The sequence below is a fragment of the Athene noctua genome, chromosome 22 (genome assembly GCF_965140245.1).
Source record: "Athene noctua chromosome 22, bAthNoc1.hap1.1, whole genome shotgun sequence".
Taxonomy (NCBI): domain Eukaryota; kingdom Metazoa; phylum Chordata; class Aves; order Strigiformes; family Strigidae; genus Athene; species Athene noctua.
Window position 1 is genome coordinate 10,075,366 of NC_134058.1, and position 19,847 is coordinate 10,095,212.

A 19,847-nucleotide genomic window follows, 5' to 3' on the forward strand; every position below is an offset into this window, starting at 1 on the left:
TCTGGGAATGAGTGATGAGCAACAGCCAAACCCCTGCCACGGCTAAAAAAATGCAGATGAGCCCTGAGGAGGAAAAACGCCCTGGGGAGCGGGGCCGGGCTCGCCACAGGGACCCGAAGAGCTGGAGACTCAGAGGTGACATCTCACCCCATGTCCTGCTGCAAGGAAAACATCCAGCTGCCCCTGAGGTGGCATCTGAAACCCTTTGGCCCTTCTCAGCACAGGGAGTCACAGGAGCTATTTTAAACACCTGCCTTAGGATGGGGTGAATTATCAGCAAACCAGGTGTCCCGCGGCTCCGCTCCCCACTAATGAATCCTGGTGGAAGTCGGTCTCCAAAGCCTTTTTGCCGTTGGTCTGTGGGGCAATAGCACCACCTCCACAGGGCAGGTGGGGAAACTGAGGCACAGTGCCCCAACTTGCTTGCTGTCCCACCTTTTGTGGGGGAGCTTGGGCTCACCTGCCTTTCCCTGCCCTATCCCTCCTTAGGCTGGGGCCAGCCGCAGAGGAGCTCCCAGCTTTAAACCCCTGTTGTCCCCACATTCCCCAGGCAGGGAATTTAGTCCTCCAGGAGTCGAGACTAAAGCCCTGCACCCCCCTCAGCATGAACCTGGGGTGAAATCTGTCCCTTCACATCCCTCCTCTGAAAAATGAACCCTGTGCTGTGGCAGTGGGGGCAGCCAGGTGCTGGTTTCAGGCACCTGTAGCCCTGCTCAAGACTAGAGTCCATGTTTTGGGGTTTACACCGACCTTCCTGAGAGTGGGATCTGCACTAACCCTGCCTGCGTGACACATCGAAACTGCATCACTCGGCCTGAGAGTTGGTGGGGGTTTTTAGGAGGAAAAAAACACTTTATTCACTGAAAAAAAAGAAAAAAACAAAAAACAACAACCAGACAAGAACTGCAAAACCTTTCCAGTTGAGTCAAATTTAGCAGCTTCAGCTAAGGAAACATATTTTTTAAAGGAATAATTGGTGTGATTCTTTCATCCTTTTCCACGCTTTTGGTCCTCTTTCTCCAGGGTAATATATTTGTGTCCTTAATCTCTGTGTTTATTACAGTTCAGAGGGGGTTAAACAAGCCAAAAAATGGAGCAGCTGCTCCTGTTTCAAATTGAAGCGGCCGCTTCAGTTAACCTGAAATGACACGCAGGCACGCGTGTGCATTTGAACGGCTGCAGGGACGGAGATCTCACCCCGCTACAAAAGCTGAGACAAACAGAAGCAGCAAAATGTCATTTCAGGCCAACCCCTGCCAAAAGTCTTCCTCTTGCCCCAGCTCCTTGAAAGGGGCAGGCAGGGCCGGGCCCCCGGCACACACGCACGGCCTCGTGAGCCACCAGCGCCGACCCCAAGGGAAACCGCCCCCGTGCTGCCACCCGCGCGGCACGCGTGTGCCACGGCAGCCGGGATCTCGGTGCCAGGCTACTACTCGTAGTAAATCACTCGCTGTAGCATCCCAAAATGTGCGTGTGGGTGCGAGCAGATCCCCCCAAAACACATACATTTGGCTCAGTTGTGCCCAGGTTGGCTCCTGCCGTCACCAGCTGAGGCCTGACGGCAATCGAGGCACAGCTGAGGATGCCGAGGACTTGGATTCCAGTCCCTGTACCCCATCCTCTGGGGGGGTTTCTCTCCTTCTGGGGAGAGGGGCAGGATGAGGGCCGCGAGGAGACAGTGAGCCACCTTCCCTCGCCGAGGCGGGGGGGTCACCCTCCCGCTGCTCTAGCAGGGTGTTTCCAAACAAAGTCTTAAAAGAGTTTATCCCCGTTTATTCAGGAGGCGACTGCTTGTGCCTCGTGGCTTGCCCCATAATGGCGGCTCCTCCCCCTCCGCGGCTGTCCTTACCAGGGGACATTTTGGCACCGGGGCTCGGCTGGGGGCTGGAAATGGCCCCAAAGGGCTTTGAACCCCTGAGGGGACCAGGACAGCCGCGGGTGCCGGCGGCGCCACCCCGGGGTGCCGCAGGGACCCGGACGGCGCCGCCTCCCCCCAGAGCCGTGGCCCCCGCCCGCGCCCGGCTCTGTCCGCCAGCTCCCTCCTGCGGCCCCGCGGGAGGTTGGAGCCGCTTCCTCCCGCCCTCTCCCCACGGTTCCGCCCGGGGCTCGCTGGGCACCTCCCCGCCCCGCCCCGCGAGCGCTCTCGCCCCTTCCCCGGGCGGTGTCTAACCCGGCCGGGCCCCCTCCTCAGCCCGCCGCCGGCCCCGCTCCCGCGGCCGCTCCCCCCGCCATGGGACGGGTCCTTCGCCCCGACGGTCTCCCCCGCCTCACGCGGACCCTCCGCCCCGCGGGCCCCGCCCCTCCTCTGACGTCACTCCCGCCGCCCGCTCGCCATTGGCCGGCCCACAGCTCTGTCCGCCCGGGTCCAAGATGGCGCCGCCGGGCGCTGCGGGCGGGTGGCGGTGAGGCGGCCCGCGGGGCCTGGCCGGCCGGGGGGCTCCATCGCCCGCCCGCTCGCTGCCGGGCCCGCCCCTCCCTGCCTCCCGCGGCAGCAGCAGCTCTGGCAGCGGAGCGCCAAGCCGCCGGACAGGTGAGCGCCGGCCCGGCCCGACCCCCAGCTCCTCCGGGGAAGGGCTGCAAGGGCCGCGGCTCCCCTCCCCAGCGGGGGGCGTTGGTGGGCGAGCTGGAGCAGCCCCTTGTCTCGGGAAGGGGCTGCCAGGAGCACCCTGCCTGGCCGTGGGGCTGGGGCCCCTGGGGTACCCCCTGCAAGGGTGGGGGGTACCGGGGGCGCCCACCCCGGCTGTGGGTCAGGGGAGCTGGCTGGGGGCCCTGGGGTTCCCCTCTGCAGTAAGGGGGATGCCGGGGGCACCGCGGGCTGTGGGGCAGGGGAACTGTGCTGGAGGAAATGCCCTTGTATCAGGCAAGGGTAGTGCCAGGGTCGCCCCCTCATCTGTAGGGCAGGGCAGGTCCTTGGGGGGACCCCTGTGTGCACCCTCTGCCCCATGGGAAGCGGGGTGGGGGTGTCAGGGCCTCGAAGGACCCCTGGGGTGGCCTCAGAGCCAGGGCTGTACGCCCTCCTTTCCACAGATACTGAAGAGATCTCAGCCCTTCCCGAAGCCCTTAGAGATTTCACCTTGGGTCGGAGCAGCTCTGTCCCAAACAGGTGCCCCTGCCAACGTGTGTGCCCCTTGTTATCCTCCCTGCGGGGTGTCACTCCTGGTCCACCTCTGCTCGATTCGAGGGACTGTGGGGCCTCTCTGTGTGCACCTCCCCTGCTGTGGTTCCTCTGGCTGGGATGTCCCTGTTCCTGCCGAGGCATCTGCCCTCACCCGGGGACGGGAGAAACAAGTGACATGTCTGATTCAAGTGGTGCTTAGGAAGAAGAGGCTGGTGGGGATGAAGGAGATGCTCCCTACAAGGCCTCTGGAGCAAGGCTCCCATGGGCACAGGGCACTCGCCTCTCTGGGGAGGCTTTCACAAGTGCTGTTCCTGTCTGGTGCTCCTCACGGCTGCTCTCATTTCCCTTCCCCTCCTGCTGTGCAGACACAGTCTGAAATGCTTAGTTGGATCTAAATTCTGCTGGGCCAGTTAAATCTCTCTTTCTAATGTGCTTTCACTCGGTTCTTTGTCACTGTGCCGGCTCCCTCAGGTTGGTGGGACAGTCCAGTCCTGTGGCAAGCAAAGGGAAAGCAATGAGCACTATGTGTTCCTCCTCTCCTGCTCACAGGGAAGCAAATGTTGTGCTCTCCCTAGGTTGTTTCGTCTCCTGATTGCTCCCGTCCCTCCCGGAGGTCACGGCCCTGCTCCCAGCTGGTGGTCTTAGACAGCATCTCTCTTCTTCAGTGGATGACTTCAGGCTTCGGCTTGGAAAGCTCAAACCTGGTGAACCTGTCTGGGAGGCAGCCAGTCCTGCCTAGACAATACACTCCAAGTCAAGGTTTTGGCAAAGTTCTCCCCTGCTCCTAACTGGCTGCTGCCCAGGAGGCTTGCTGCCACCTCGAAATCCCCCACATGCCCGTCCTTCCCAGGGACAGCTATGACAGGGCTTGGGCGACACAACAAGTGAGCCCCGCTGTCACTGGCTGGAGTCCTTCCCTGTCCCGCAGGGCTTGGAAATGTGAATTCCCAAACCTGGAAATCCTCTTGAAGGAAAAAAAGAATTAACATCAGTGTGTAAGGCACAGGGACTTGAGACATGTGGTCACTCAGAGCGAATTGGTGGTGCAGAAAAGAGCAGATCTTTAATCCCAGCTCAGGCTGGAGAGACCCTAACTCTTAGGGTCGCTCCAGCCTGAGCTTAGGGTCTTTGCTGCTGCAAAGAACAAATCTTCAGCCAAATGTGGCACTTTGGATCTAAGGCTTTGAAGACAGGAGATTCTTGAGGCTGCCTTTGGTCTGTATTCAGCTCCCAACAACAGGAAAGAAGTGCAACCCCAGAGTAGGCTGAGGAGATTATTTCTGGGTGCTGTGTGACTTTTTGCATTGTTGTCTTTTTCTTTCCCTTTTCTGCAGCATTCAACCTGTCTGTGGAGCACAGTATCCTCTGCTGGATCCCCGGCTCACCAAAAAGTAAGTGTTTATTTTCTAGATGCAGGCCACAAGGCTTTGCAGGGTTTTTGCTCAGTCCTGCAGTGGGTGGAGGTCCCCAGCACCCTCTGGCACTGTGATGTTCCTGCCGAGAAGGGCAGCAGTGGCATGTGGCGCTGCCTTGAGCTCTGCGAAAGCTCGTGGGGAAAGCTCATGTGCTGGTGTCCTTTGTGGCCAGAAATCCCTATCATACCAGCCACATCAAAGGATACGGGCGTATTTTTTAGCAATGGTGTCTGAGCCCTCTGCTCCCCTTTGGAGACAGAAGAACTAAGGGAAGGGGAGGTAAAGCTGCCTGGCAGCTGCGAGGCTGGAGAACCCCAGCCCCTTCCCGGCAGGAGAAGGCAGAGCTGATCTGAACTGCCTCCTTGTCTCTGTCTTGTGCTGTGTAGTGGTGAAGGTTCCCCCTTTTCTGTGATGCTTCAGGTGGTGGACTTTGACTCCTGTAGCTGAACGGTAAATGCAAAGGCTCCTTTTGTGCCTGAGAGGAGAACCAGGCTGGCCTGTCTGCTGGGAGCCATCGCAGCTGTATCGGGAGCATCCGTGAGCGCAGACTGGCTCTAACTCCTGACATGCCTCTCCCCAGGTCACTGGACTTTTTTTGGGTGTTAATCTACCAGTTTTCTCTAGGGTGGGGGGAGGCAGAGCTGGAGGAGTCGTACATCTCTCCCCTTTGCCCTTCTGAGCTGGGAAGCCTGGCACCTCTCCAGCTGTGTGCTGGCACTGTGGCCTCTGTGCCCTGCCATCGTACCAGCTCGGGCTCTGCCTCCTGCCAGCAGGCAGCGCAGAGAGTCTTAGCATGTTCCGTGGGTTTGGGAGGAGGAATGGGGAAACTGTAAGAATGGACTGGCTGGTTGGAGTGAGGACGTAGGGAAGGGAAGAAAATGGAGTGGTCTGACAGCATGGCTCTGATACTGTTTCTCTCTGGTTCCCAGCTTCATCAGGGGCCACTCCAACATGCTGCCTATGAAAAGCAAGAAGGCCTCCAGCTTTTGTGAGTTTTCCCACAACACCAGTGATTCCTGGGACATCGGTGGTGATGAAGATGAGGACTTCTCTTCCTCCTCTTCTTTGCAAACTCTGAACTCTAAAAGTGGCCAAGGCCACAGCAGCCCAGGTTCTGGAGAACCACAGCAAGCTGCAGGTGAAACCCGAGCGGGCCCAATCTGCTCTCAGCGACGTGCCCACCAACTGCAAGGTTGCCAAGTCCAGCAGCGAGGCCCAGCTCTCCAGGACAGCTGGTAAGAGCCGTCCCCAGCAGCAGCCTCATGCTCTGGCGCTCCGCTGACTGGCTGCTGAACTCAGCCCCTTGCTGCTACTCGCGTGTTAGAGACGAGAGGCTGTGGCACAGCCGGTAGGCTCAACAGAGCCTTTCACCTCCTTGTAGTATCCTGTACTCCAGGGAACCATTTCTGGAGGCCTGGCCTTAATGCCTCAGTCTCCTCTGCTGCTCAGTATCCTGCGTACAGGCCCAGAGGATCCCGTGTTCTGGGTGCTGGGGGATTGTGGAGTTGTGTTAAGCTCTTGCTTGGAGTTGCTCACTGTCTGCTTTCTTTGTGGCCCAGTGTGCTGCTCGTAGTCAAGGTCTGGATGAGGTCCTGCTGACCCCAGGTCGGGGCAGTTTGGGCAGAGAACTGGGCAGCGTCAGCCCCTGCTCGTGGCAGTTACCCAGCAGGTCCCTGCTGCCAGCAGGTGGCATTGGCAGCCCATCGCCTCCTCTCTGTGCTAGCAATTAGCTTGATCACTCTTTAGATCAGCAGCAAGCAGAACAGATCTGAAGGCTGGTTCTTGTGGGATTCCCACAGCTTCTTCTGCCTCATCTCCTGTGCCCTTCTGCCCATCGCTTCCCATGGGAGGAGGGAATTCTGATCCTCTGGCAGCCAGGTGTCTGATGCAGGAGGAAGAGAGTGAGGGAGAAATGGGGGGAAATGATGGAAGAGCCACAACAGATGACTGTGAACCAGCTGATCCACCAGAGTGGGCCAGCGGTGCTCTGTTTGCTGGGACTGGGGAAGAGAGGGGCGCAGTCTGCAGCGGCAGGTCTCTGACAGTGGCCAGAAGAGTGAGGTGGGGTTGGAGAGGTGCAGACTCTGTCCCCACCTCACCACAGCATCTGCTCGTGGCAGAGGAGGCCTGTGTGTGGACCCCTTCAGAAGCAGCAGTCCCTTCCCCTTTGGCCTGTCATTCTACTCATCGCCCGAATCTCTGACCAGAACGCTTCGGGTGCTGCCCCCGAGATGCTGAGGGAGAAAACCTGCCCGGAGAAGTTTTGGCAGCTCCTTTCCAGCCACAGCACGGACCTGGGTGAGTGTGGCAAAACGGGGGTGCCTGTGGGTGGGAAGGGAAAGGCAGAGGGGGCCTGCTGCCTGCTTCAGGTCGCAGTCAGGTCTGCTCTGGCATGGATGAAAGGACTACCTGCAGTTGCTCCAAGTGGGATAGTTGCACAAACTGCTCTGTTGGCAGGTGGTTATGTCCTCCACCAGCTGCCTGTCCATTTCCAGTCTTCCTCCATCTCACAAATGATGGTTGTGATCACTGGGGACTGTTGAGCTCTGCATGAGAACTGAGGCTCTGGAGGATTGGAGCCCCTGCAGCCACCAGTCCTGTGCCCAGACTGAGCTGTAAACGTCTCTCCTCCCCTTGCTGCAGACACACGTCCCCCGTCATTGCTGATGTGGAGCCTTCCTGGAGGCTCGAGTGTCTCCAGAGCCTGCAGGAGCAGACTGGGCTTTCCTCTCCTTCTGGTGTAGTGGTACCTGGACGTGCCTAGGATCTAACCCACTGCCACCACTGTCCCTTTGCAGATGAGCTGAGGAAATGCAGTTGGCCCGGTGTGCCCGGAGAGGTCCGGCCCGTGACATGGCGTCTCCTCTCAGTGAGTACCCAGAGCTGTGACACAGGGGTCTGGGGGGACTGTGCCGAGCCAGGGACACGCGCTGCTAGACCTTCGTTGTGTCCCGTAACCAGTTTTGCTCATTTTGTATCTGTGCCCAGCCTACGGGTGAGCTGTAGGGTTTTTTTTTTGTGGGGAATGTAGTTGCTACATCCTCTCTGAGCACAAAGCCCAGACTGGTGCTGGGAACCAGTCTGTGTGGTTCCCTCTTGTTTTGGGAAACTGAATCCCATGAAGGTGGGTTGCTCCAAGATCAGTAAAGGCATCAGGGGCTGGGAAAGCCAAAACCTGTGAAAGCTCTTTCCCCAGCTCCTGAGTCTCTGTGCCTGATGCTTCCAGGCGCACAGCTGACCGGCAGGATTTCAGGGGGCGGTTTGTGGTGAGGGAAGGGGCTTTGCCCTGACACAGCTTTTCCTGCCACAGGGTTATCTCCCTGCAAACACGGAGCAGTGAAAGCTGACCCTGCAGCGCAAGCGGGAGGAGTGCTTCAGCTTCATCCAGCAGTGTTGCGATTCCCACAACAAGAAGCACCATCAGGACACCTACTGACAGGTACGAGCCCTCTGCCTGTTGCCTGGCTTTCTGCCTTGGTTATGTCCCTTTCCTCCCTCTTGCTGCCGCTTGTCCGTGTGGTTGAGGGCATGCAGGGGCTTCCTCTAGCTGTAGCTGTCAGGAGTCTTCTCCTTGGGGACAGGACACCATGTTTCTGTCTGTCTTCTTACAGGCAGTAGTTTAAGCCTTCCCTAAATCGACCTCATAACTAGAATTCAGACCCCAGCTCTTTCCCAGCTCAGGGTACCTGCCTGTGCCTGAGCAGAGGAGACTGGAGATTAAGCTGTTTTTCTGATTTTCTCAGTGCAGCCGTCATCTGCAGCCTTCACTGGGCTTGTTAGCAAGTGCAGCTCTTGCCTGCGGGGACACTGAGGGGTGGATTCCCCTCTGTTAGCCCATGAGGAGTTACTGTGCCCCTGGAAAGCACAGCTGGTGTGTGTGACCCACCCTCTCTTCCAGACCCACATGGACATTCCAAGGACCAGCGCACTCATCCTCCTCTTCCAGCAGCTGCTCATCGAGGAGGTAAGAGGGGGAGCGAAGCTCCTGCCCCACGTTTGCCGTGGGGGGTGTGTGGGGTTAGACCAGCACTGCCACGAGTGAGTTGGTTTTGCAGGGAAACTTCCCTGGCTGACAGCTCCTGATGCAAATACCCGCTGAAACTTTGTCCCATGTTTCTGAAATCAGACCTGGAGCTCAGGAGTGATGAGATCAGCTCTTTTGTGGCGAGATGTAGCCAAAAACTGGTAGAAGACCTGAATCTTTGCTTTTGAGACAAATTCAAGGTGTTTGAACCAAAGAAGATGAGTTGTGTGCTAAGAAACCTCTTTTGTGTGAAGCAGGATGTGAGAAACACGGGCGGGGAGGGGTTTGCGAGGTGGCCAGGAGGTGTGAGGAGCATCTGTCCTCTTTAGAAACAAGCTCAGCGTGTGTGTCTATGTCAGAGCACGGTGTCCTGGGGCTGGGGCAGTCTGGAAATAACACGCCGGTTGTTGGGGGGAGGCTGCTCTACTGGGAACTCTCCTGACCCGTGATGTTTTGCCGGGAGAACTGTGCTGGGAACAGCCTTGGCTTTCCACCTGACGCTCAGCAGGGTGTGCTGCTCTGCTAAAGGGCAGCCCTGCCCTAGGGGTGGAAGGCTCTTAAGCCACCTGGATCTTGAAAACCCTGGTCTGCACTTCTTCAAACAGAGGCTCTGAGGAGCCTGGGCTGCTTTGTGTGGTGAAATGTGGGCTGGCCTGTGTGGGGGATCTGTGGATCATACCAGAGCCTCTCCGAGGACTTGCATGCTTCTTATCTCACCCGTATTGCTGCAGAAAAGCCTGTCAGCACATGATCTCTGCTCCCTTAGTTTAGCAGTTACACTTTTCTGCCTTTCCTTTGTGCAGGGCTGATGCAGGTACCTGCTTTCCCTCATTCTTCGCTAGATCTTTCAAGAATCCTGTTTATCTGAGCAATTCGACACCCAGCCGGTGGCTGGGAATCAGTGACCTGGTGACTCCATTCTTTGTTGGGCTCCTCTCTGAGTATGTTGGTAAGTGACTTTTGCTGTTTGAAGCACAGTGTTTGAAATAGTTGAAGCGCTGGCATCGGGCGGGTTTGCCTTGGTGGAGGCGATGATGTGTGTGTTCTTCCTTCCCAGAACATGGTTATTTTTAAAGGTAAAACAGCTCACTAGGTTCTAGGGACTGGGTGGTTTAAAGGAGCAGTTACAGAAGCTAAACCTTTACTTCCCAAGTTGCTGACTCAATTCCCATTCACATATTAGTGAGCAGTGTTGCCATCTGACAGCTGCCTGCAGCTCACATCAAACTGAGATGGTGGTACAAGTCCAGTCCTTGAGGCTGAAGGGAAACTGGAGGAAAAAGAAAAAAAAAAAAAAAAAAAAAGCCGCGCTAATTTGTCCTGCAGGTTGGGTCCCTGTGGACACCCTTGGCTGAGTGCTAAGAACAGAGATGGGAGACGCACATGTGGCGTGCTCTGCCTGGAAAGACTCCTCATCCCAGTGAGTAAAGTGACCGGTCCTTTGCAGGTCAGGGTGTCACTCATGCTCCAAGGTGCTTCTTAACAGAAATGACCCCACTAGCCAAATGGGAACCTTAAAATGTGGTGGATGTCACGTGCTTTCTGTTAGCTGAGATTTGTGTACCTGCTGGGTCAATTTTCTTTGAAAAGACTCATGTTTGAAGAAGTTATAATTTCTGAAAAACACGTACAATTGCTTTGGCATTCCTGAAAGTCCTTATGTCTTCCCAGTGTAACACACTTCAAGGCTTTGCAGGAATAAGGAAACAAAATTTGACCTCTTAGATGAATTGGCTCCTACCTGTGCAGAGACAACAGCAGATCGTAGATCGATACGGTGCTAACGTGGTGTCGTTATACCCCACAGGTGTTACCTCCAGAACTTGCCTGTAATCAGAATATTACTGATTTTATACCTTTATTTCAAGTCACTAAAAAGCTGCATAGCCCCTCTAGGGGATAAGAAGATTGGAAAGGAAAGATTGGAATGGACAACCCAGGGAAAATAATCAGTGATGCCTGAGTTCCAGGAAACAGACACCCTCCTGGGAAAATGTCTTTTCCATCACTCATAGTTACAGCTGCCCACTGATGACCCCAGAGCCAGGGTGAGACATCATGGGTGCTGGATGGCACAGCCTGGCTGATTTAATGAGCTGTACAATAGGTATTGTAACTGATGTGAATTAATCTCTTCACTGCATGACTGGATCTCGTTGCCTGCTCTGGCAGATGGTGCAGCCTGGCAGATCAGCTCAGCAAGCAAGGCTAAGCCACTGGAAAGTGTCTTTTCTTAGGCAGAGTTGTAGTTTTACCTGCTACTTAAATACTACTCCATTCTTTCTCTAATTCATGAGGGTGGTATGGGGATGCTGCCCAGTCTTCAGAGATGAACAAAATCAGGGTTTGTTACAGTGTTGGTCTCCTCTTGGTGAAAAACCAGAGCAGAAGAACTCGCCTCACATGGAATTTGCCCATCTCCTCACTCCCTGTCCTCACAAGTTTTATTTAGAGATACCCAGGTCACATGCCAGCTGTCCCTTGTGGATGGTTAGTGGCAAATGCAACTCACCCCTCATGTGCACAGGAGGATTTGGGAGAGTATGGATCTGCAGTCAGTGCTGGGAAGGAGACGTGTGGGATGAGAGCAAGAAGCCCAGGACATGCCTTTTTAGTCAACTTACAGTCCTACTGTAACATCAGCAGACCCTGATGAAAGGGTAAAAAAAGCAAGGGGGTTGATTTTTGAGTCTCTGTTCAGGAAACTGAACATATTCGATAAAATATGGCTGTGTAGGTACTTAAGCATGTTGGAATATATTGGGCTTGATTAGTGCTAAAAATACCTTCTTGATTCTTTGTTACCTTTGTTCTCATTGTAAAGTAATTGATGAGTTTGTCTTTGAACAGTGAGGCTCACCTGAAATTTTGCAGCATTTAGACAGCTTTGTGGCTGGTTGCCTTTTTTCAAGGCCAGGAGGAGGATATGAGATACATTGACTGATGCATAACCCTTAGGGTGAGGCACAGAAGCAAGTCAAGAAGGCAAACTGGAGAGCCAAGTTGCTGATTATACTTCATGTGTCAAATAGTCTTCTCAAAACCAAAAGGCGTTAGACATGAATAGGACAAATGTCTGTACCCTTACACCATGCACGGGTTAAATTATTTCTCTTCACATGTTCTGATTAATAAAGGACATTGTTTAAAGTTGATTAAATTAGTTTCACACATCTTGGAAGCCGTGGAAAGATGAAGAGCAGCGGAGAGGTGAGATGTTCAGGAGAAACTCACTTCCTATATCTGACTTTGAGGCTGCCCCATCCCAATGGCGTGTCTCTGCCTTGTGTTCCTTCTGAAAAATTCATTAATTCAGATCACTTTTTTAGCAAAAGCTTTTGTCTTGGAAAACATAAAACCTCTGCACTGAGCCTGCGCAAGAAGTAGTCCGTTGTCTTTGCCTGTTACAATACAGCCCTCTTGCCCTGCAGCTTCTGTACTCGCAGAGCTGGGCAGTTTCAGGGAGAAAAAGTAGAGATGTCCCAAATTCAGACAGTGATTAACACACGCTTTCCCAGCACTGCTTACACTGAAATCACTGATAGGTTTTGGAGTTAGCATTGCTCTGGTGTGGCAGGATCCCATTATAGCTCTTGCCCTAATGCCTGATTCACATTTTTAAGGCACTCCCAAGAAATCAGAGAAGCAAGCAGTAATTCATTGAGCTGCCTGCCATAAGCCAGCTTGGTGAAAACCAAGACACCAGATCATCCAGTAAAAATTAGATGGCCTGGGATGTGGTGGGAAACCCAGCTGGCTAATTTAGGCTAGATTCCTCACTCTTGGATGGCTCATGTGAGGAGACCCAAGGCCTGTCTGGGTTCTCATGTGCTGGCCTAACCAGGTTCATACCAGAGTAATTCAGTTTGTCCGTGCAGGTGTGAGAGGAGAACGAGGTCTTTAAATGGAGATTTGTAACCATGGGGTATAAAGTAGGTGCTCTCTTGTGGCTTTTAATTGCCGTGTTAGTTCTGTGTGCTGCTTGAAGGCTTCGTTCAAGGCTTTTAATAGCTACAAAAGACATCATCACCTCTGTTAAGAGTGAGACTAAATATGATGCCTGCTGCGCTGTAGAGTAAGAGCTTGCAGCCTCTGTCCTTGTTACTTGCACTTCAAAACTTTTACTTCACTCTTTCCAAAGGAACACTGTGTGAACTTAGCAAAAACCTGACTTCAGTTTGAGTTTTTAAGTTTAAATTTGTGGCAGGATGTGCTTAAACTTGTTATAAATGCAACAAAGTAAGGAACAGGTTTTTCCTAATTCTTTTCAAAGGCATGACTGTGTGTGCCGAGTTGGTTGTGTCAGGAAAGGGAGTCAAACTTCAGCTGGTGGAGGGGGCCTCATTTTCTCAGAGGTACGAGGTTTCAGAAGTCTCTTGTCCCCTGGCAGGGATGGGGAGAGGTGCCCAATTAGTGCTGACAGTTCTCTGCATTCCTACACATACCATCAGGCTTACTCTTTTTTCATCTGGGCCAGGGAAAGAAGCACTGAAAAATGTGTTTGTGAAAATGTAAATTATCAGCAGGCTGCAGGCATAGCTTGCTCTCCTCTGATTGTAACTCACATTTATTTAGGACTTGACATTGTCCATTTAATGCAGCACTGAAGTTTTATACGGGTTTCTAAAGCATCACTTACCATTTCATTATCTGACTTCAACAGCAAGAGATGACAGCTGAGCTATGTTTAACTCGAAGCAATAAAAGAACATAAGCAGTATAAACATTAAGCAGTAATAGAGGAATCCTACTAAGCTCTTTCTAAAATTGCTTCCCAAACTAGAAGTGTGCATTCTTCCAGTAAGTGTTGGGTACTCGTTTCCCAGAAGGAGCCAGTTAGTATTTATTACCAGCATTAATGTTGGCCAGTGACAGGTTGCAGTATAAGCAAAATAGTTTTGAAATGTAGTTATATATCTTCCTTCCTGTTGAATAAAGATTTCCTAATCTGAATTTATCTGAAGAAAAACTGACAGAGCAATCAGACTAACTGTGGGTGAATCTTGCACGGAAAATACAACCAGGAGTTTATATGAAATTCTACTGAGATCTGTGTTAAGAAATTGTGTTTTTTCTGAGCTTTTACCATTTTGAGAAAATTGAAAATTATATTTATTATCCATTCAAATGAAGAGTTAGTGATCTGAGATACAATTGTTTTATAAAGCAGATTAATTACATATTTGTACACAGACTCTGTGCTAATATGTATTAATATGCCCTGTAGTATCTGGAAAAGTAATGAAATAGTTGTTTCTGAATTCTCAACTCTGTGCTAACATATGTTGTAAACCCCTTCTTTTTATCCAGAAGAAAAATTTCCTGTGCAATACTATTTTTTTTCCTTTTTTTTTTGTGGAAGAAAGAATTAATGGACGGTTCAGAAGGAAAAAGTCTCTGTGAGGAAAGATACAAATCAGTCCCCTGTGAGACATGGCTGTTGTCCCACGCAGTCACTGTGCTGTGCAGCCTCCGGGGGATGGAAGGATACCCCTCCCTGCTGGGCTGCTTCATCCCCAGGAAGGCAGTTTGCCGTTGCCTGCCGGGGGGAGTTGTCTCCCCTCCTATCCTGCCCCTCAGACTAGTACTGTCCCTCTGTCTGTCTTGCTCTCCTGTTACTCCAGGCTCAAAATGAAAGGCAAGGAAAATGTTAGAGGAGAAGACTCAGTGGGGGCAGAGAGCGCACCTGGAGAGACCCGGGACTGACAGAAACGTCAGTGGCTGCAGTAACCACCAGGGTTCACAGACTGCTCCACCCGGGTGCAGAACAAGTATGTGCAGAAGGTGAAGTTTGCCCCTTTCTCCATCAAGTGCAGGTGAGCTGACAGTTGTAAAAAAAATCTGCAGAAGTTCTTGAGAAAAAGGAAAATGTCTCGGTGATGTTGAGAGAATGGTTATACTGGTCTTGGGCCAGCAGGACGACTCTCCTGCTACAGACTGCTGGTTCAGGAGCAAAACTGTCCTAAGCTGTGATCAGCTTATCCTGCTCCACCTCTGCTGGGCCCACTCCTGTGAGAGCTGGACGGCGTGATCGCGAGCATTTGTGTCCTGGACACACAGTGCAAAAAGCTCTTCTGCAAATAGAGGCAGATGACTGTAGATTTCAAGGGAACAAATTTATTTCTTTGCTTCTCCAGTTGCAGTGGCAGCCATCAGATAACTATTGCATCAAGTTTTTAAACCTCAGGCTCATCACCTGTCAATCTGGAGCAGTCTGCTGTGACACTACAGGGTTTTTTTGTTAATCTCTGCACTCCTCCACTGTCATCCCTTTGTAGCCCACCGTTCCCATAATGGCTGTGGCTGTTTTAGAAGAGTTTCAGAAGGCTTTAGTAAAAAGTATGTACTAGCTGGTTTTTTTAAAGGCTCTTTAAAACCCTGTCTAGCCTGGAAAGATGCTCTGGTGTGGGGCCCTCAGGAGGACTGCAGGCAATTGCTGTCTCTCAGCTGGCTTGTGAGCTCAGCCAGCTTTCTTACCAGCTTTTCTCTCCTCAGCTCCTGCTTGGGGAGATAGTTATTATATATATATATAGTCAGTTATGGTTCATTGCTTCATTATTTTAATAATTTTGTTTAGTTTTCTACTTGAATCAGCACAGCACAAGGATAGAGTCATCATTATATATCATATAATGAGATATAATTAATATATATCATATATATATCATTATATATATACACATATATATCATTATATATAATATATATAATATCATTTGGAATAGAGGGCTAGGAAAATAACTCTACCAAAAAACTAGTATGTTGGGAAGAAATACATTGTTGTGTTGACTATGATCAGTAACGCCCAAAGTGTGAAGGAAGTAAATGCTGTCCATGTCTGGCTCTCAGCTGCTGTTATAATTTCAAAATAATCCTCATCTGGGTGGAAGAAAATTCCTTCTGCTTTTCCTCAGAGTGACTGTTGTCCTCCTGTTCCTCTGTGTGATGTGCACCACGGAGGAAGGAACTAAAGGAACTCATTGCAGATGTTTTTCCGTCTTACCAAGTCCAAAATTCACTTTCAGAGCAGCCCTGTATAGTCACAAATCTGTACCTGGTTAAAAGATTCTTGTGACATTATTATTAGAAGTTGCTGCAGCAACAACTTGCCAAATGAACCGTTAAAAGCAAACCAGGGTCACTGAACCACAATAAAATTCATTAAAGGCTGCTTGGGGCAACACATGGTCTTTGAAGGTCTTTCTCATTTTAACCATTCGTCTCTTCCAGTATCTGTGACAGAGCCCTCCACCTCTCTTTTTATCTCACTTGCATGTAAATAGCCATTTCAAAACTGCAGCTTTCTTTTAGTGACAGGTTCCTTTGGTGGTGTGTCACTGTAAAACTGGACGATCTACTGACATGCAGAAATGTGACTTGGGGGGAAACACCACCTTTTACTACTAAAGGAAAGGGTATGGTCTTTCTGCTTTGGGAACTCTTGAGTCTTTTTGGCTCTTGCTCTCCCCCATGAACTCTGAGTAGCAACTTTGAGGCTGAAGTTTCAGAGGTGCTAAAGCATTTTCTCTTCAGCTGATGAGAAAGGAGGTCCAGAACTGATTCCTGTCAATAGAGGAGCCACAGTTGGAGCCCACTGTGGGAAGTAGGAGCAGCAGCTTGCCTGTGCCCCAGAGCCTGTGCCGACACTGCCGCCTAGCTTCTGCTTTTGCTTCACTGCAGTTGCTCACGTTCGTGTGTTACACAGCTTTATCGAGCCCCTGGTGGTGAGTCACGGTCCTGTGACATTGACTTCTGCTCAGGTACGTGGGTTCATTCCCACAAAAACGTTTGAAGTGGTCGCAGCAGGGCTGAGTGATGGCAGACGGCTGCAGCAAACAGTAGAGGAGACCTGAAGTGTCAGTGCAGCGAGAAACTCCCAGCCTGTATTTGCAGAGAGGGAACCGAAATTCGTCTGTCCAAATTGTTACAGGATTTTGGCAGCACCACAACTCAGGCAAACCCATCCTAAGTCTGTTGAGTGTTTCCAGTCACAGAGCACTGGTAGTGTCCTCAGACACGGTACTCTGACAGGTCACCTTCCTTTGGGCTCAGTGCTGTCTTCTGCTTTCCTGCGCCTCTCTCCTACCCTTATCCGTCTGTGTCTCGTACCATGCATAAATCTTTTTTCCTCTTTCACCACAAAATTTGTAGCTTTTGCTTCTTGGTCTATGATGACTTGGGAGCTACTTGTAGTCCTAAGTACTGTCTTTAGGTTTTTATGCATCTCAGTCGGAAAAGACCTTGAAGCTCCTCCAGTCCAACCATGAACCTCACCCTGACCGTTCCCAACTCCCCCAGATCCCTCAGCGCTGGCTCAGCCCGACTCTTCAACCCCCCCCAGGAATCCCGGGGACTCCCCCCCTGCCCTGGGCAGCCCATTCCAACGCCCAACAGCCCCTTCTGCACAGAAATCCTTCCTCAGAGCCAGCCTGACCCTGCCCTGGGCAGCTTGAGGCCATTCCCTCGGGGCCTGGCGCTGGCTCCTTGGCTCCAGAGACTCATCCCCCCTCTCTGCACCCTCCTGGCAGGGGGTTGCAGAGGGCCAGGAGGTCTCCCCTCAGCCTCCTCTTCTCCAGACTGAACCCCCCCAGTTCCCCCAGCCGCTCCCCAGCAGACCTGTGCTCCAGACCCTGCCCCAGCTCCGTTGCCCTTCTCTGGCCACGCTCGAGTCATTCAATGGCCTTTTTGGGGTGAGGGGCCCAAAACTGAACCCAGGAATCGAGGGGTGGCCTTACCAGGGCCGAGCCCAGGGCTCAGATCCCTTCCCTGTCCCTGCTGGCCACGATACTGCTGACACAAGCCAGGATGCCACTGGCCTCCTTGGGCACCCGGGCACACTGCTGGCTCACTGCAGTTGTGTCTGTTGCATGGTTGTATTAAGCCTGTGAAAGCAACTGCCCAGAGCAGGTAAAGCCACATTGCACTTTGCCTTTTTTCTTGATGCCTGCTCACAATGTAAATTCCTGGCCCAGCAGAGCTGGTGCCTTCAGGCTGCCCCAGCACCTCTGGGCACAGCCCGAGTGCTGCAGGGAGCTGCACCCGCTGGCCTGGCAGTGGTGAGGAGACCAGCTTGTCCTTCAGTGCTTCACAAGGCATAAAGAAAGCCAGCTGCTCCTTCCCAGCACTGCTTCTGAACACGCTGTTTGCAGGTGACACCAAGTGAACCGGGAGTGTCGATCTGCATGAGGACAGGGAGGCTCTGCAGAGAGACCTGGATAGATCGGATCGGTGGCCAACGTCAACGGGATGAGCTTCAACAAGGGCAAGTGCCAGGTCCTGCCCTTGGGCCACAACCACCCCCTGCATGGCTACAGGCTCAGGGAGGGGTGGCTGTACCCTGCACTGGGGAGGCCACACCTGGAGGGTTGTGTCCAGGTTTGGGCACCTCAATCCGAGAGAGATCTTGAGGGGCTGGAGCGAGGGCAGAGGAGGGCAACGAGGCTGGGGAAGGGCTGGAGAGTAAATCCTGTGAGGAGCCAGGGAAGGAGCTGGGAGTGTTCAGTGTGAGGAGGAGGAGGCTGAGGGGAGCCCTCATCCCTCTCTGCAGCTCCTGACAGGACATTGCAGAGAGGCTGGGGCTGGGCTCTGCTCCCAGGGGATCAGGGACAGGACAAGAGGGAACGGCTGGAAACTGCCACAGGGGAGGGTCAGGCTGGGCAGGAGGAGAAAATGTTTCCCAGCAAGAGTGGTCAGAGAGTGGAACAGGCTGCCCAGGGAGGGGGGAGTCCCCATCCCTGGGGGGGTTTAAGGGCCGTTGGGATGAGCTGTGGGGTGATGTGGGGTAGGGGAGAACTTTGTAGAGTCGGGCTGAGGGTTGGACTCGATGATCCCGAGGGGCTTTTCCAACCTGAATGATTCTGTGATAAGCCCGTTATTGTATCATGTCATCGCTCTGGTTGATAGATCTTACACTAATGACATCACATGAATAGAAAAGATGAACTTTGGCAGGGTCAGGACTGATCGCAGCACCTGGTGCCCAGCAGCGCCCTGCAGACTGCGAGCAGGGACCGCGCCAGAGGCACCGGCTCCACTTGTGGCAGAGACTTCACGCCATCGTCCCGCTGAGCCCAAGGTCACCCGCTCCACCGACGGAGCCAACTCCGCCTCATCCCTCCTGCCCGCAAAGCCTGTCCTGAGAGATGGAAGCTGAAGTTATGGGCTAAATGATCTCACTGCACATTTTGGAGGGATGGCCCACAGACGAAGGGAATGAGATCTGTGGGGATACATTTGAGAGCAGGGAATGGGCTGGAGATTCCTTAGAATGTCTTGGAAAGCTGAACATAACGTAAATGGTATATAAATGGTGTAACATAAGGGGTGGAGCCTGTCCTGGTTTCAGCTGGGAGGAGTTATTTTTGTTCTTAGGAGCTAGAATAGCGCTGTGTTTTGGATTCAGTAGGGGATTTGCTATGAGGAGAATGCTGATAACACAGGGATTGTTGTAAGAGATCAAGGTCTCTCCAGTTCCCGCCGTCCTGTCCATGTGCAGGTGTGCAGGAAGCTGGGAGGGGGCAGAGCCAGAGCACCCGATTAGCCGGTGGCATATCCCGTATGCTGTAACGTCATGCTCAGGGTGGCGAGGAGGGGCGGCTGGGAAGCAGGAGGTTCTCTCTTGCATCTGGGGTTGCGATTGCGGGGTCTCGGTTTTTGGGGATCGCTGGCTGGGAAGGGGCTGGGTATCAGCAGGCGGGTGGTGAGCAGTCACAGGGTGCATCACCCCTTTGTACTTTCTGTCACTGTTATTGTTTTATTACAATTACAAAACTGTTTTTATCTCAAGCCGTGAGTCTCCGTTTCTCCTTCCAAGTGGTCCCACATTTCCCGGCAGGGGGAGGGTGAGCGACTGCCTGCGTGGGGTTTGGCTGCTGGGCGAGTTCAAAGCACGACAGGGGCTGAGCAAGCGCAGAGCCCAGGTTTGCTCTTGGGCCCAACAGGCTGCCCAGGGCTGGTGAAGGCCGGGGACAACATTCCTTCCTAGGAGCTTCGGTGTGGCCGGAGCTGATGGTGTGTTGGATGGGTCTGGGACAGCAGCAATGAAGGTGGGCAGCGGGAATGCCCTGCGGCTACTGTCGCAAGACCGTCTAGAGCAATCTCCATGTCAGGGCTCCAGCCGTGACACTGGCCAGAGCTTGTAAAGAAAAGTAGCTTTGCCCCGGTGTGACCCTTCCCCGGGGAGACTGAGCCGGCTGCGGGGCCAGCGAGGCCCGAAGCACCCGGCCGTGGCGCTGGGCGGCCGGCCAAGGCCAGCCCGCAAGGAGGGAGGGCTGGGCAAGGGGCTGCCAGG

General features: G+C 52.9%; 1 pseudogene; it reads left to right on the forward strand.

Annotated features, from left to right (window-relative positions):
- The first annotated feature begins 1,815 nt into the window (after nt 1-1,815).
- On the forward strand, nt 1,816-9,366 carry LOC141969412 (TBC1 domain family member 22B-like; annotated as a pseudogene).
- Nucleotides 9,367-19,847: the final 10,481 nt, after the last annotated feature.